Source organism: Carassius gibelio, chromosome A2, assembly GCF_023724105.1.
Source record: "Carassius gibelio isolate Cgi1373 ecotype wild population from Czech Republic chromosome A2, carGib1.2-hapl.c, whole genome shotgun sequence".
Classification (NCBI taxonomy): Eukaryota; Metazoa; Chordata; class Actinopteri; order Cypriniformes; family Cyprinidae; genus Carassius; species Carassius gibelio.
The window spans coordinates 21,958,765-21,972,549 of record NC_068372.1 but is presented as its reverse complement, the minus strand read 5'-3'; the positions used below and the strand labels follow the sequence as shown (position 1 = coordinate 21,972,549).

The 13,785-nt window shown below is 37.6% G+C and overlaps 1 long non-coding RNA gene across 1 annotated transcript; it reads left to right on the top strand.

Annotated features, from left to right (window-relative positions):
- Positions 1-4: 4 nt before the first annotated feature.
- Positions 5-13,468, top strand: LOC128031133 (uncharacterized). The gene is made up of 3 exons (XR_008188048.1): positions 5-100; positions 198-368; positions 13,332-13,468. It is a non-coding gene; the product is annotated as an uncharacterized LOC128031133 (long non-coding RNA).
- The last annotated feature ends 317 nt before the right edge of the window (positions 13,469-13,785 follow it).

Below are 13,785 nucleotides of genomic sequence, written 5' to 3'. Positions count from 1 at the left end.
TCTGCAAATTAAGACATATCTGATGTGATCATGGAAAGACTCCAAATGCTCAGCCAACAAATCAGAAAACATCTACTGCTGTATTTACTTACAGCATCAGGTACAATCCACAAGTCTAGTATGATTATTCAGGTATTTAAATATATACATCTTAATAGTGAAACTGTATCTTATGAAAAAAAAAAAAATCCTTTCAGGTGTTATCTGTCAAGATTGGATTCGACCAAGTGACCAGAGGACCAGTGTTTCCAGTACAGAAGGAGATCCTGTAACACTGGAGTGTTCATATGACACAAGCAGCAGCTATGTTCTCCTTTATTGGTACAGACAGTTTTCTAAAACACAGCCAGAATATATACTGCTTAAAGGTGGACGATCAGAGACATATGAGAACATACCAGACCCTGATCGATTTGGATCAACTACTTCCCAGAAATCCACTTCACTGACCATTAAGAGTGTAACTCTGTCAGATTCAGCTCTCTATTATTGTGCTCTAAGAGTAACAGCCCAGTGTTACAAAGTGCCTGAGAGGCTTTACAAAAACTCACTCAGAAAACTTGCTTTGAACAGTGAGTTATCAAATGAATATCAGACCACCTTTGTGTCTTCATAAACCACAGAGTCAAATTGAAGGATAAGGTAACACCTGCAGCAAATAAATAAACAGCTGCATGTAGCCTACAGTTAACAACATCTGATGTAAATGATAATATTAGTGAATAAATAAGCCCTATATATGATCAGCAAAGCTCTTTAGCATCTATTGTTAGCAAGACATTAATATTTAGTAACTTACATTTTAGTCATAATATTGCCAGTTGTTTTTGCTCTTTTGTTCTGCCATAGCAAATAGTTCCAAATGAAGCCACCAAAGAATCAGTGCACCTCCCAGCAACAAACAGTTAGGGGAGTTTGTGTTTTTGAACAATTCAATTGAGTGAATGATTCAGTCATAAAAACAGACTCGCTTATAAAACATCCATTTTGTTAATTCCTGAATAAATCTGAGCTTCTGAATGGATTAATCTAAAGAATGAATGATTTAGACAAGTTTCATTCCTAAATTAATCAGCATTTTAAACTAATCAGTTGAATTAAAAATGTAATGACTCACTCAAAGAAAGTCTGTGGTATCGTCAATATCATGTTTCAGCTCCTGAAACCCCTATAATCTTATTCCATGCTATAGGGAAAGTTTCACAAAAGTCTGAAATTGTAGTACTAGATCCTCGATTCTCTGTAAAACTGAATGAAAAGAAAACCCATGTGGATCTGCTAGTGACAGACTCTGCACTGAACAACTGTTCCCTGGAGCCCAATGTGACAGGAAAACACTACACACCAAACAAAAACCTGACTGACCCTTAAAAATTTGATTATGTCGAAAAACAAAAAAAACAAAAAAAACAGGATCCATAAAAATTAATATGTCCGTTAGTTCAACTGAATTAATGGATGAAGAAACTTCCTCAAGTAATTTTGGTTTAATAATTCATTTTAAGATATTTGTACATTGAAGGCACAATAATTTTAGCTTTTAATAAGGAATGACACAGACGGAGGTCTAAGTAAACCACACCCACTCTGCAGTTTCATAACAAGATACTATGATTTACCTTTACTTCATTTCATAAAACAAGTTAGTAAACCTTCCCAACATGGAGATATGCTTTCTTGTTATTCTAATATCCACTCCAGGTATAAGACATGTAATCTGAGCAGACTCAAAAGAATGTTTTGACAATGCAACCTTTTTTTATTTATTTAATGTTGCTCTATTACAGTAGCATCTTCACATTAGTTGAAGAAACTTTTTTATTATTATCATTTTTGGACAAGCCAGCTGACCTGATATTAAATCTCTCCAATTTTCTTGCAGGTATTTTATCTGACAGCATTCAACCGAAAGACAAGGAAACTAATATTTACAGAACAGAAGAAGAGCGTGTAACACTGAGCTGCACTTATGATACAGGCAGCAATTATGTCTATCTCTACTGGTACAGACAGTTTCCTAACAGAGAACCAGAATTTATACTGTAGAAGGGTGCTCGATCACGGAGCAGTTATGAATATATAGCAGACACTCAGTTTCAGATGACTACATCACAAACATCCACTGAACTCAGTATTACGAGTGTAACTTTGTCAGATTCAGCTCTCTATTATTGTGCTCTAGTAGCAGCCCAGTGATACAAAATGTCTGAGAAGCTTTACAAAAACTTACATGCAGTTTTTGCCTGAAAAAAAAAAGAAAAAAATCAAATAAAAATGTAACCAGATCATATCTTGTGTAAAGCCACAACACTTCTTTCACAATATGATATTTGTTACACCTGCTGGAAGAAAATGAAATGTGTGCTTAGGGGGACAATATACAGGAAGATGATAATTCATTGTTTTTGTCATTCCATAATAAATATTCCTACAAAACAACCTCTAAAAATCTAGTTTTCCATGAAGAATTTTTTTTTTTTTCAAGTCAGCACATAGGTCGACAGCGACCAAATGTAAGAGACCAAAATACAGAACATCAAATGTTTCCATGATTGTAATTTCATGTTATTAGTGGTACGTCAGTAAAACTCCTGACCTGCGTCCTCATATCTTTCATATCTAGGCTTCAAACGCTATTTTATCTATTATTGTCTGCAGATTTGAATGGGAGGAGTAAATCTGAGACCTCCTCCTCTAGCTGACAAGGAAAGAATGATAGTTGAACAACAGTTTTTGCTGAATAAATCGTTATGCAAAAAGACACTCTGGTTACAAGTTTTGCTTTGTTGTCTTATGTGTACAGTAGGTGGACAACCAGAATGGGTAATACCACCGCGTGTAGCACCGCGTGTACCACTGTGGCATTAACTGCAAGTCAGTCGCGTGTTAAAATAATTAGCAAAACTACCACCAAGTGGCACAAAGAGATGGACTGCAAACTGAATATAATTGTAAAATTAGATGAAAGGAGGAAGTAAAACAACAATAAAATTATAATATAATATTATAACATCCTTAAAAACTATTAGAAAATTTAAAGTGAGTTAATTTCAAAACGTGGTTTAGTCTACACATAAAAAAAATAAAAGAAAGACCTTTACACAGGCTCTTACTACATGCTATTGTTATTAAACAGTCACTATATATATATATATATATATATATATATATATATATATATATATATATATATATATATATATATATATATATATATATATATATATATATATATATATATATATATATATATCAGAAAAAAAATCATAATTTTTTTAACATAACAAGAACCGAAATAAAAACATTTATATGTTTCATGTTATATGTTTTTATGCTTCAAATGGGAAAAATAACACATTTATATAATATATCTTAATAGTTGTAGAAAAAGGTCAATTTAGCTCAAAGGGAATAATTTAAGATTTTAAAGGGAATTTGAACAGAATCACTGTTTCACGGCTGATCACTGACACGGCTAGCGATTCGTTGAACGAGCTGTTTAACATCAAATCTGCAATGGATATTAATATCCAAATTATGGTGATAAGCACACACACTCACACATTCACACAAGTTGCAGGAAGATAGAAAGTTTTGAGATTAAGAGAATGAAAATGTGGAATCCCAAGTTTACAGCAATACGCGAAATTGTATAGACATGAACAGCCATCAATCAGTTAATTAACCCTCGCATTGAAATCCTCAATGAGGTTCAAATTATATTAGATACACCAGAACAGATGTGAGACTGGAGGTTTGTTACTTGCATTGCCTGTGTAAAGGGGTTCCCTTTGTTGTCTTTGGAAAGGGGGTTTCCCGAGGTTGCTGATTGGCTGGAAGTTCAGTAGTCGTTGAAGTGACGTCTTGGGAAGCCCGTGGTTGGATGTTGGCTGACGATGCGAAGTTATGGGCTGGGTGAAGTTGAACGGACACTCCAGGTCAGACTCTGGAGACACAGTGTTACAAGACTTAACTCAGAACATGAATCTCTCAACGGAAAAGAAAAGAAACTAAAGTAAAAGAATAGAAGTAAAGTTTGACGAGACTATGTGGTGTTTCTTCTCATTGTGGCTAAGCAGCAGCAGGCGTGCAGGCCGAAGCACACTGGAACCGTGCTCAAAGAATGCTAACATAACATCTTGTAGTTATTCCTCACCATTAAGTCTCCTTTGGTATCGACAGCCTAATACATCAACTCTTCAGTTCCCTATACTCATCATACAAAGCTCTGAAAAAAGTAATACAGACTTCAGATGAGCATCTGTCAGGAAAACTGAACGTGGACAAAAATCATGTGTATTTGGAAATCCCCTCTTCCAGAGTTAAAGACTGTGCAGACCATGGTAACAGGAAGTGAAATCTTAATGTACAAAAAGCTGACAGCTTGAGATCTCATGGGGTTTATCATGAGTTAGGAGGAGCTTCAAGAAGCTCTAGAGATCATAAGTGCCATCATAGATGCACTATTTTAGCACGATGCGGCTCACCACAGTTATCCTGCTCTGTGCTGTTGGGAGTGAGTATAACTTAATATTACATAAAAGTCAAGTATATTTTTTATTTGTATTATGTTGTCTTAATAATATACAATATTTGACTATAATTACACCGGAAACTTCCAAAATGACTTCCTAAATGGCTTAATTAAAACAAAATGTGTTATTGTTTAGAGTCCATCATCACTTATCTTTATCATAATTTCCAGGTGGAAGGTTTGAGAGTCCCATTTCATCAGACCAAACTGAGGTTTTTCACGAGGAGGGTGCCAGTATAACTTTGTCCTGTAGCTACTCAACTGCAGTTAGTTTATATTGGTACCGCCAATATCCCAGATCAGCTCCTGAATATCTTTTATCAATTTTTCAAACCTCTGGACGGGTCCAGAGTGCAGAGAATCTGGATTCTCGGTTTTCAGCAGGACTGAATGACAAGAAAAACCGTGTGGATCTGATCGTCTCCTCTGTCAAAGTGACAGATTCTGCTCTGTACTACTGTGCTCTGCAGCCCACAGTGACAGGAAACCTTTACACACTGTACAAAAACTTGCCTAGAAAATTCATGAAAAACATGTTCTCCTGGGCGCATACCTTGTAAACTTCCTTCAACAAGTTAAGATACTGTAACACATAAACAGTGTAAGCCCTAATAAGAAAAATATGTAATTATAAAAGAAGTCAAATACCATGAGCTATCTTTTTACTAGAATGAATCTGCCATCTAGCGGTTCTTTAGGCTCAGTACACTGGATTACTGGTGAAATATTTATAGTGAAAATTTAATATAGCACTATTATTTACTCAAAAAGTAGTGTTTGTGTGTGTGTGTGTGTGTGTGTGTGTGTGTGTGTTTCTTTTTAAATAATAGACTGGTAATATAAGTTTTCTTTCGTCTGTAATTTTTGCATGTATATTTAAAAATAATTCATCTAAATTTGTTCTGCATTATCAAAAAATAATTTCCCTAAAAATAAAACATTAAACTGAAAATTCAAATTAAAACATTGCCATAGATTAAAACTCTCTCTTCTTTCTTATTGCTGCACCCATAGATTAACAACCGTTGCTTTGCCGTTGCGCTCCGCTATAAGTGCAAACTGCATGTGATGCCTTTGTGGGTGAATTCTGCCGTCGGAATGTGATCGAATAGAGGGGTGGCTGCCGGATGGATGATGTGTTTAGCACGATTTGGTATGTATAACCCATGGGCGTAGGTTTAGGGGGGTACGCTAGGTACTAGTCCCTATCTGTTGTGTATTCATTCCTTTTAATTTTAAGAGTTGCGATCTGCGTTATGTTTCAGTAATGACTTGCTGAATTATTCTCACAGATATATTGCTGATACATTTCTCAGTTAATATCCTATATATCAGCGCATTTGACAGTTGTTTATTATAGAGTTTGTTATATGTTGAGTTATTGGTAATATGTGAACAATGAGTATTTATATCTGTTGTATTATTTATTTCAGAAACTACCTCAAATACACTAACTTGTGTGTTAGGTCACATCTTGTGCAATAAACCATCAAAATAAATATGATGACTCCGACTCCTTGACAAGAGTTCTGCAGCGGTCAATAAATATTAACCAGCATTCAGTGGGGCAATCCCCAACACTATCAATATTTTGAGATGGCAAATTTGTCCCCACCAGTATTTAGCAAGCTCCTTTGAACTGCTATATTTGGATCTTTGCACTCACCAAAAGCTGAGATCAAACCTACGCCCATGGTATAACCTCCTATTTCCCTTTTGCCCTCATGAAGGTAATGGGGCTATAATTCTTTTGTGTTTTAGGAGGTGAAACCATTCTGTGAGTGGGCTTGTTTCACTCCCAGTAACAACTTGATTTCAACATGGCTGGGACCTTCAACACTGCCGTTTTGCTTTAATTCTGTTTTGTTTAATGATTTGGGTTGTATGTGTTGATTTTGTTTAAACAATTTGTTTCATTTCATTTCCATTGGCAAGATGTTATACTAGGCACAAGATAATTTTCACAATAATAGATTGTTCCCTATTCTTATGCGTTTTTTTATTTTTTTTCTTCAGTTGTTAACATTCGCTTTGCTTTTGTTAAATGCATGTTTTGCTTCTGTTAAGTTAGCATTGCATTCGCTAATGCTTGTTTTGTCTTTGTGTTTTCTTATGTTCATTTGTTTTGTATTTTTTTTTTTTTTTTTGTATTTTGTTTTGGCTTCATTTATCTTTCGCTTTATATTTGGTAACGTCAGCTTGATATTTCGTAATTTGTCCTGTTATTCTGGTTTGTTCGTTGACATTTCTTTTTTTGCTGTAACCTTTTCTTTTTTTCTTGTACTGGAGCTGGGTCCTGGAGAGGGCAGGCTGACCCTTCCCGTGTGGTTATGTCACTGTTCACTAGAGTGGCGTGGAGTTGCCGTGAATCCTTTGGAGGGTGTGAGTGGTTTGAGGCACGTGTTTGGTTATCATTATTACTATTATTACTATTACGGGCTTTCCTGAAGCCCGGTGTCAAGCCTGCCGCCTTAGTAGTAAGCCCCAGCTCTTTTGTTGTGGTGTGTTGTTGTTTTTCTTCTCTTGTTTGTTTTGCACCAGGTGGTGCTGCTTCCTGTGTGGAATCGTCTTGCGGTTACGTGTGATTACTTGAATGAGACCCTTCTTTTTTTTTATTATGTTTGTTAAATAAAGATGTACAAGTTTTATACAAGGTACCCATGGCTCTTGGTCATTTTCTGAGAAATTGAACCTGTGCCCTTTGGGCTTTTCCCAGAGTTGGTTCTGAGTGGCATAGTCGTTATTTTTTTTGTAATAATAATTTACAAAGTTAAGAGCTGCCGTAATACCACGAATTGCCACATTATCATTGAAATGAACCTTAACATAAAACAACAGAAGTCAGTGACACAATACAAACCTGGAATCTATCACATTTAATTGTGATGTTTTGTTTTGCTATATATACAGCACTTAAACTATAAAATGTACATACAGTGGATTTTTAAGTCAGTGAGCTGCATTGATTTACATAAGATTTACTTTAGACTATTGGAGATCACAAGAACACCAGTTTATGAGTTTGTAACAGCCCCTTGAAGTCTATAGCATCTGTGACAACTGCCAGAGACATCACTGCATTGTGATTGGGTGTTGAAAACACTGGCAGGGAGCTTTAGTTGTCTGAACGGAGGCTGTTAGGATAGTTCTGCAAAGCTCAGTGAGGATACCATCATTTTAAACAATGAGCTTCTGCTTGCTACTAGTTTTAATGCCATTCATTGGTACGATTTCAGTTGATAGATGTATTTGATGAATTTCCTTTCTTTACACATTCACAGTGTGTATCTGATGATAACCTTATGCTAACGTTTAGATGCTTTTCAACTTTAGCAAAGTTACTGAACAGAACTGAATCAACATTGGACTGACTCAAGCTGACTAGTGACAGTTGTCTTCTGGAGAGTTGCTTACAGTTGAAACAGAAGTCATTTCATAACTGATTCATTTTTGAATGCTGTTATTGTGCTTTTTATTTCTGTTAAGCTGCTTCAAACAATCTGTATTGTACTGTATATTGAGCTATACAAATAAATGTTACTTGATTTGACTTGCTAATTTAACATTCTTCTCAGGTGCCAGTATACAAGACAGCATTACCCCAACATCTCCTACAATCCATGCAATGGTCAATGAAAAAATTATGATCTCTTGTAAATACCATTACACTCTGTCAATGAATAATCTACAGTGATATCGACATTCTCTCAACTCTGCGCCGGAATTCCTGGTTCTAATCATGGAGTCAGGACAAAATCAAACGGCTACACCTCCTCTCCCTCGGCTGACAGCTTCAGTCAATAAAGAAAACAAGACTGTGAATCTGGAAATCTTTCCTGCAGATGTGAAGGATTCAGCAGCATATCACTGTGCACTGCAGCCCACAGCGGGAGGAAATGCATGTACACCATACAAAAACCTTCTCAGAGCTAAACGGAGAAGAAAATGGTTTAAATCAACTTGAGACCAAAGAGTCTGGACAAATGCCACAAGGGGGCAGCACTTTTTTACCACACTCAACAACATCAGAAGCATGCAGGGATGTTGACGTGTGACAAGTGGTACTAGACTGCTCAGAAACAAATAGCAACACCTTAAGATTGTGAACAGAGGCATAGCTGATCAGTAAATTCAGGATGAGAAGATCAGTGGTATTAATTCTCGTAGCTGCGTCAGGTAGGCTATTTTTTTAAATTGATAAAAAAAATTAAATGAATGCATAATTTCTCAATTTAAAAAACAGATTTTATATTTATGTAAGTCCTCACATACCACTTTTTACTTCCTTTCCAGTTGCTCTTGGTGATCGCATTGTCCCAGATCAAGCTGTTATTATCAGAGATGAAAGCGACCGGGTCACATTGAGTTGCTCGTATGAAACAAGCAGTGAATATGTTTATCTTTATTGGTACAGACAGTATCCTAAAAGTGAGCCACAGTACATACTGTGGAAAGGTGCACGACAAAGTAGTGGGAGTGATATACCAGATCCTCATTTTGAATCTTCTACAACCAGAACATCCACTGAACTGATTATTAAAGCAGCTACTCTGAATGATTCGGCTCTCTATTACTGTGCTCTTAGGAAAGACCCAGTGATACAAAGTTTCTGAGAATCTTTACAAAAACACACATGCTTTGAACTCAAAACCATCTAGTATTAGCCAAACCAAAATGTATTATCTGCCAAAACCATTACTGTATGTGGGAACACCTGCAACTGATACAGCAGCCAAAACCAAAAGATTCATAAATTTAATGAAGCAGCACTGTGTAGTGCACTGCGAGGACAGAAGTGTTGAAATGCAGAACATATACAGATATACAGTATTGTTCAAAATAATAGCAGTACAATGTGACTAACCAGAATAATCAAGGTTTTTAGTATATTTTTTATTGCTACGTGGCAAACAAGTTACCAGTAGGTTCAGTAGATTGTCAGAAAACAAACAAGACCCAGCATTCATGATATGCACGCTCTTAAGGCTGTGCAATTGGGCAATTAGTTGAAAGGGGTGTGTTCAAAAAAATAGCAGTGTCTACCTTTGACTGTACAAACTCAAAACTATTTTGTACAAACATTTTTTTTTTTTCTGGGATTTAGCAATCCTGTGAATCACTAAACTAATATTTAGTTGTATGACCACAGTTTTTTAAAACTGCTTGACATCTGTGTGGCATGGAGTCAACCAACTTGTGGCACCTCTCAGCTGTTATTCCACTCCATGATTCTTTAACAACATTCCACAATTCATTCACATTTCTTGGTTTTGCTTCAGAAACAGCATTTTTGATATCACCCCACAAGTTCTCAATTGGATTAAGGTCTGGAGATTGGGCTGGCCACTCCATAACATTAATTTTGTTGGTTTGGAACCAAGACTTTGCCCGTTTACTAGTGTGTTTTGGGTCATTGTCTTGTTGAAACAACCATTTCAAGGTCATGTCCTCTTCAGCATAGGGCAACATGACCTCTTCAAGTATTTTAACATATGCAAACTGATCCATGATCCCTGGTATGCGATAAATAGGCCCAACACCATAGTAGGAGAAACATGCCCATATCATGATGCTTGCACCTCCATGCTTCACTGTCTTCACTGTGTACTGTGGCTTGAATTCAGAGTTTGGGGGTCGTCTCACAAACTGCCTGTGGCCCTTGGACCCAAAAAGAACAATTTTACTCTCATCAGTCCACAAAATGTTCCTCCATTTCTCTTTAGGCCAGTTGATGTGTTCTTTGGCAAATTGTAACCTCTTCTGCACATGCCTTTTTTTTAACAGAGGGACTTTGCGGGGGATTCTTGAAAATAGATTAGCTTCACACAGACGTCTTCTAACTGTCACAGTACTTACAGGTAACTCCAGACTGTCTTTGATCATCCTGGAGGTGATCATTGGCTGAGCCTTTGCCATTCTGGTTATTCTTCTATCCATTTTGATGGTTGTCTTCCGTTTTCTTCCACGTCTCTCTGGTTTTGCTCTCCATTTTAAGGCATTGGAGATCATTTTAGCTGAACAGCCTATCATTTTTTGCACCTCTTTATAGGTTTTCCCCTCTCTAATCAACTTTTTAATCAAAGTACGCTGTTCTTCTGAACAATGTCTTGAACGACCCATTTTCCTCAGCTTTCAAATGCATGTTCAACAAGTGTTGGCTTCATCCTTAAATAGGGGCCACCTGATTCACACCTGTTTCTTCACAAAATTGATGACCTCAGTGATTGAATGCCACACTGCTATTTTTTTGAACACACCCCTTTCAACTAATTCAACTAATTGCCCAATTGCACAGCCTTAAGAGCGTGCATATCATGAATGCTGGGTCTCATTTGTTTTCTGAGAATCTACTGAACCTACTGGTAACTTGTTTGCCACGTAGCAATAAAAAAATATATGAAAAACCTTGATTATTCTGGTTAGTCACATTGTACTGCTATTATTTTGAACAATACTGTATGTATAATATCTGGATTATTAACCCCAATTTACATAAAAAATCAATTTAATTACTCAGAAAGATAATTTAATCCAGCCTCTTCTGCTAGTGGCCTGTCGACTATGTCAGGTTCTTGATAGGAGTGCGGAGGTGCTTTGCAAGGGTTGGTGTCGTAAGGTTATGAGAAAAGGAGTTTCTCGCATGGCTCAGTCATAGAATGCGCAGATGTGAAGGCGCCTGCAGTTAGACTAGAGGCAGCCCTGACAGTGGCTGAAGAAGGGTGGAAGAAATGATGTTGGGATGAAAGGATGTCTTTGAGTGGGGGGGGGGGGGGTGTTTGAGGATGAGAGGATATAGGAGGGGGAGGAGGCAGGGGAAGATAGGGAGAGAGTACCATTGAGAGGTAAAGAGAGGGTAGAATAGGCTGAAAGAAGGGAGGAAGAAGGGATTTGGGGATGAAAGGATGTTTGTGAGTGGGGTGTGTTGCAAGATGCAGGGAGGGAGGGAGGGAGGGAGGTAGAGAATGAAAAGAAGACTTGAAAATATAATTTGAGGTTGAAGGGAGACCAGCTGGTCTGCATGAGCAAATACTAGAAGAATACCCAAGACGTGTCACTCCTTTAGTTTTGAATGGCTTGAGGGACAGTAAATGGGCATCTGGAATTTAGAAGTAGCTATAGAGAATTATCAGAAAACATGCTGATTGTTTGTTTATTTACTTATTAAGCCATACCAGCATATGTGGCTATATTTCATGGCAAAAATCAGTTAATACGTAAAATCAATCCGTGCACAAGTGTGTTATATATTCGAGTCAAGGGGGAAACAAGTTAGAATGTTCAATTTAACCAGCCTTCGTATCTTTGGCTGTGAGCCGTATTTGCTGTAATCAGCTGAGAGGAAGGGTATAGGAATGGATGTTGGGATGAAAGGATGTTTGTGGGTGGAGTTTTATGGGCAAACTGTGAGCATAGGGAAGAGAGATCAGGTTGAGCCAATGCAGGTGGAATCACGCCTTGCCTGCCAATAGGGGGCGCTGCGGTTTGATACTGTGGAGAATTCTCGTGACGTCACGTGTGATGGGGAGAGACTCCCTTGGAATTTCTGGAAGTGCTGAGGGGTCAAAGTTTGTCATGACATAAGTTTTATTGATACTGAATATGGTTGAAATAACTGTTTGTTATCTGCACGAATGAATTGGATACCTTGGATTTAAGTGAGTGTTGAAGGCTACCCGTGGTTCAGTTGTCCTCGGCTCTGGATTCTAAAAAAACGTGACGCAAACGATGATGGCGATCTCGGTCCGCGAATCCCACTGACGGAAAGCGAGGAGACCGATCTCTTTAGAGTAATAATATTAACATGCCCCATTAGTATGCCTAGATGTCCTGTCAGTGGGATGGTGGTCCTGTTTTCAAGAGAGGAAACTCACTGAGTGGTTAAGGTAGGAGTAGAGTGAGTTATATTCCTGCAATCAGTTTCACCAGGGACGAATTGCTGGGCATTAGGCATAACACATTTTCTCTTTCTGCTCTCCCGGACAAATTAGGATTTCTCACACTCTGCTGCTGTGTGTTTCACGGAAACGGCTAAATGACACCATTCCAGACAGCACGCTCCATCTGCCAGGCTTTTAGCTGTACAGAGCAGACCAAGACACAGAATCAACAGGGAAATCGTGTGGCGGCAAGATATGCTTTTACATCGACGAAAGGTGGAGTACAGATGTAACAGTGTTAAATAAGATGTGCTGTTTAGATCTAGAAACACTATCCATTAACTGCAGTGCAAGCCTTTCTATTCGCCACGGGAAGCCCTAGCAGAAAAAAAGACATTATGGATCCATTCATTATGTATGCAACTTGTAATGACCTACAGAACAAGTCTCAGCACAGTGCAGATGTTGTGTGACAAGCAGTCAAGAGCAATTATACTTCCTGTTTTTGTATCCACCCCCTTATATTTAAAGATCAACCTCTCAAGAAACAAAGCACATTAATATGTATCTGATGTGATCATGGAAAGACTCCAAATGCTCAGTCAACAAATCAGAAAATATATTCTGCTGTTTTTACTTACGGAATCAGGTACATTCCACAAGTATAATACATTTGTATGATTATTCGATATTCAAATATATACATCTTAATTTTGAAACTGTATCGTATTAAAAACTTTTTCTTCCAGGTGTTATCTGTCAAGATTGGATTCGACCAAGTGACCAGAGGACCAGTGTTTCCAGTACAGAAGGAGATCCTGTAACACTGGTGTGTTCATATGACACAAGCAGCAGCTATGTTATCCTTTATTGGTACAGACAGTTTTCTAAAACACAGCCAGAATATATACTGCTTAAAGGTGGACGATCACAGACATATGAGAACATACCAGACCCTGATCGATTTGGATCAACTACTTCCCAGAAATCCACTTCACTGACCATTAAGAGTGTAACTCTGTCAGATTCAGCTCTTTATTACTGTGCTCTAAGAGTAACAGCCCAGTGTTACAAAGTGCCTGAGAGGCTTTACAAAAACTCACTCAGAAAACTTGCTTTGAACAGTGAGTTATCAAATGAATATCAGACCACATTTGTGTCTTCATAAACCACAGAGTCAAATTTAAGGATGAGGTAACACCTGCAGCAAATAAATAAACAGCTGCATGTAGCCTACAGTAAACAACATCTGATCTAAATGAGGTCATTTTAGTGATTAAATAATTAGTAAGCCCTCTGTATTATCAGCAAAGCTCTGCATGGATCAGAGAAATGGTTTCAAAGCATACAGTAGATCCTCGCTATGACTCCGCA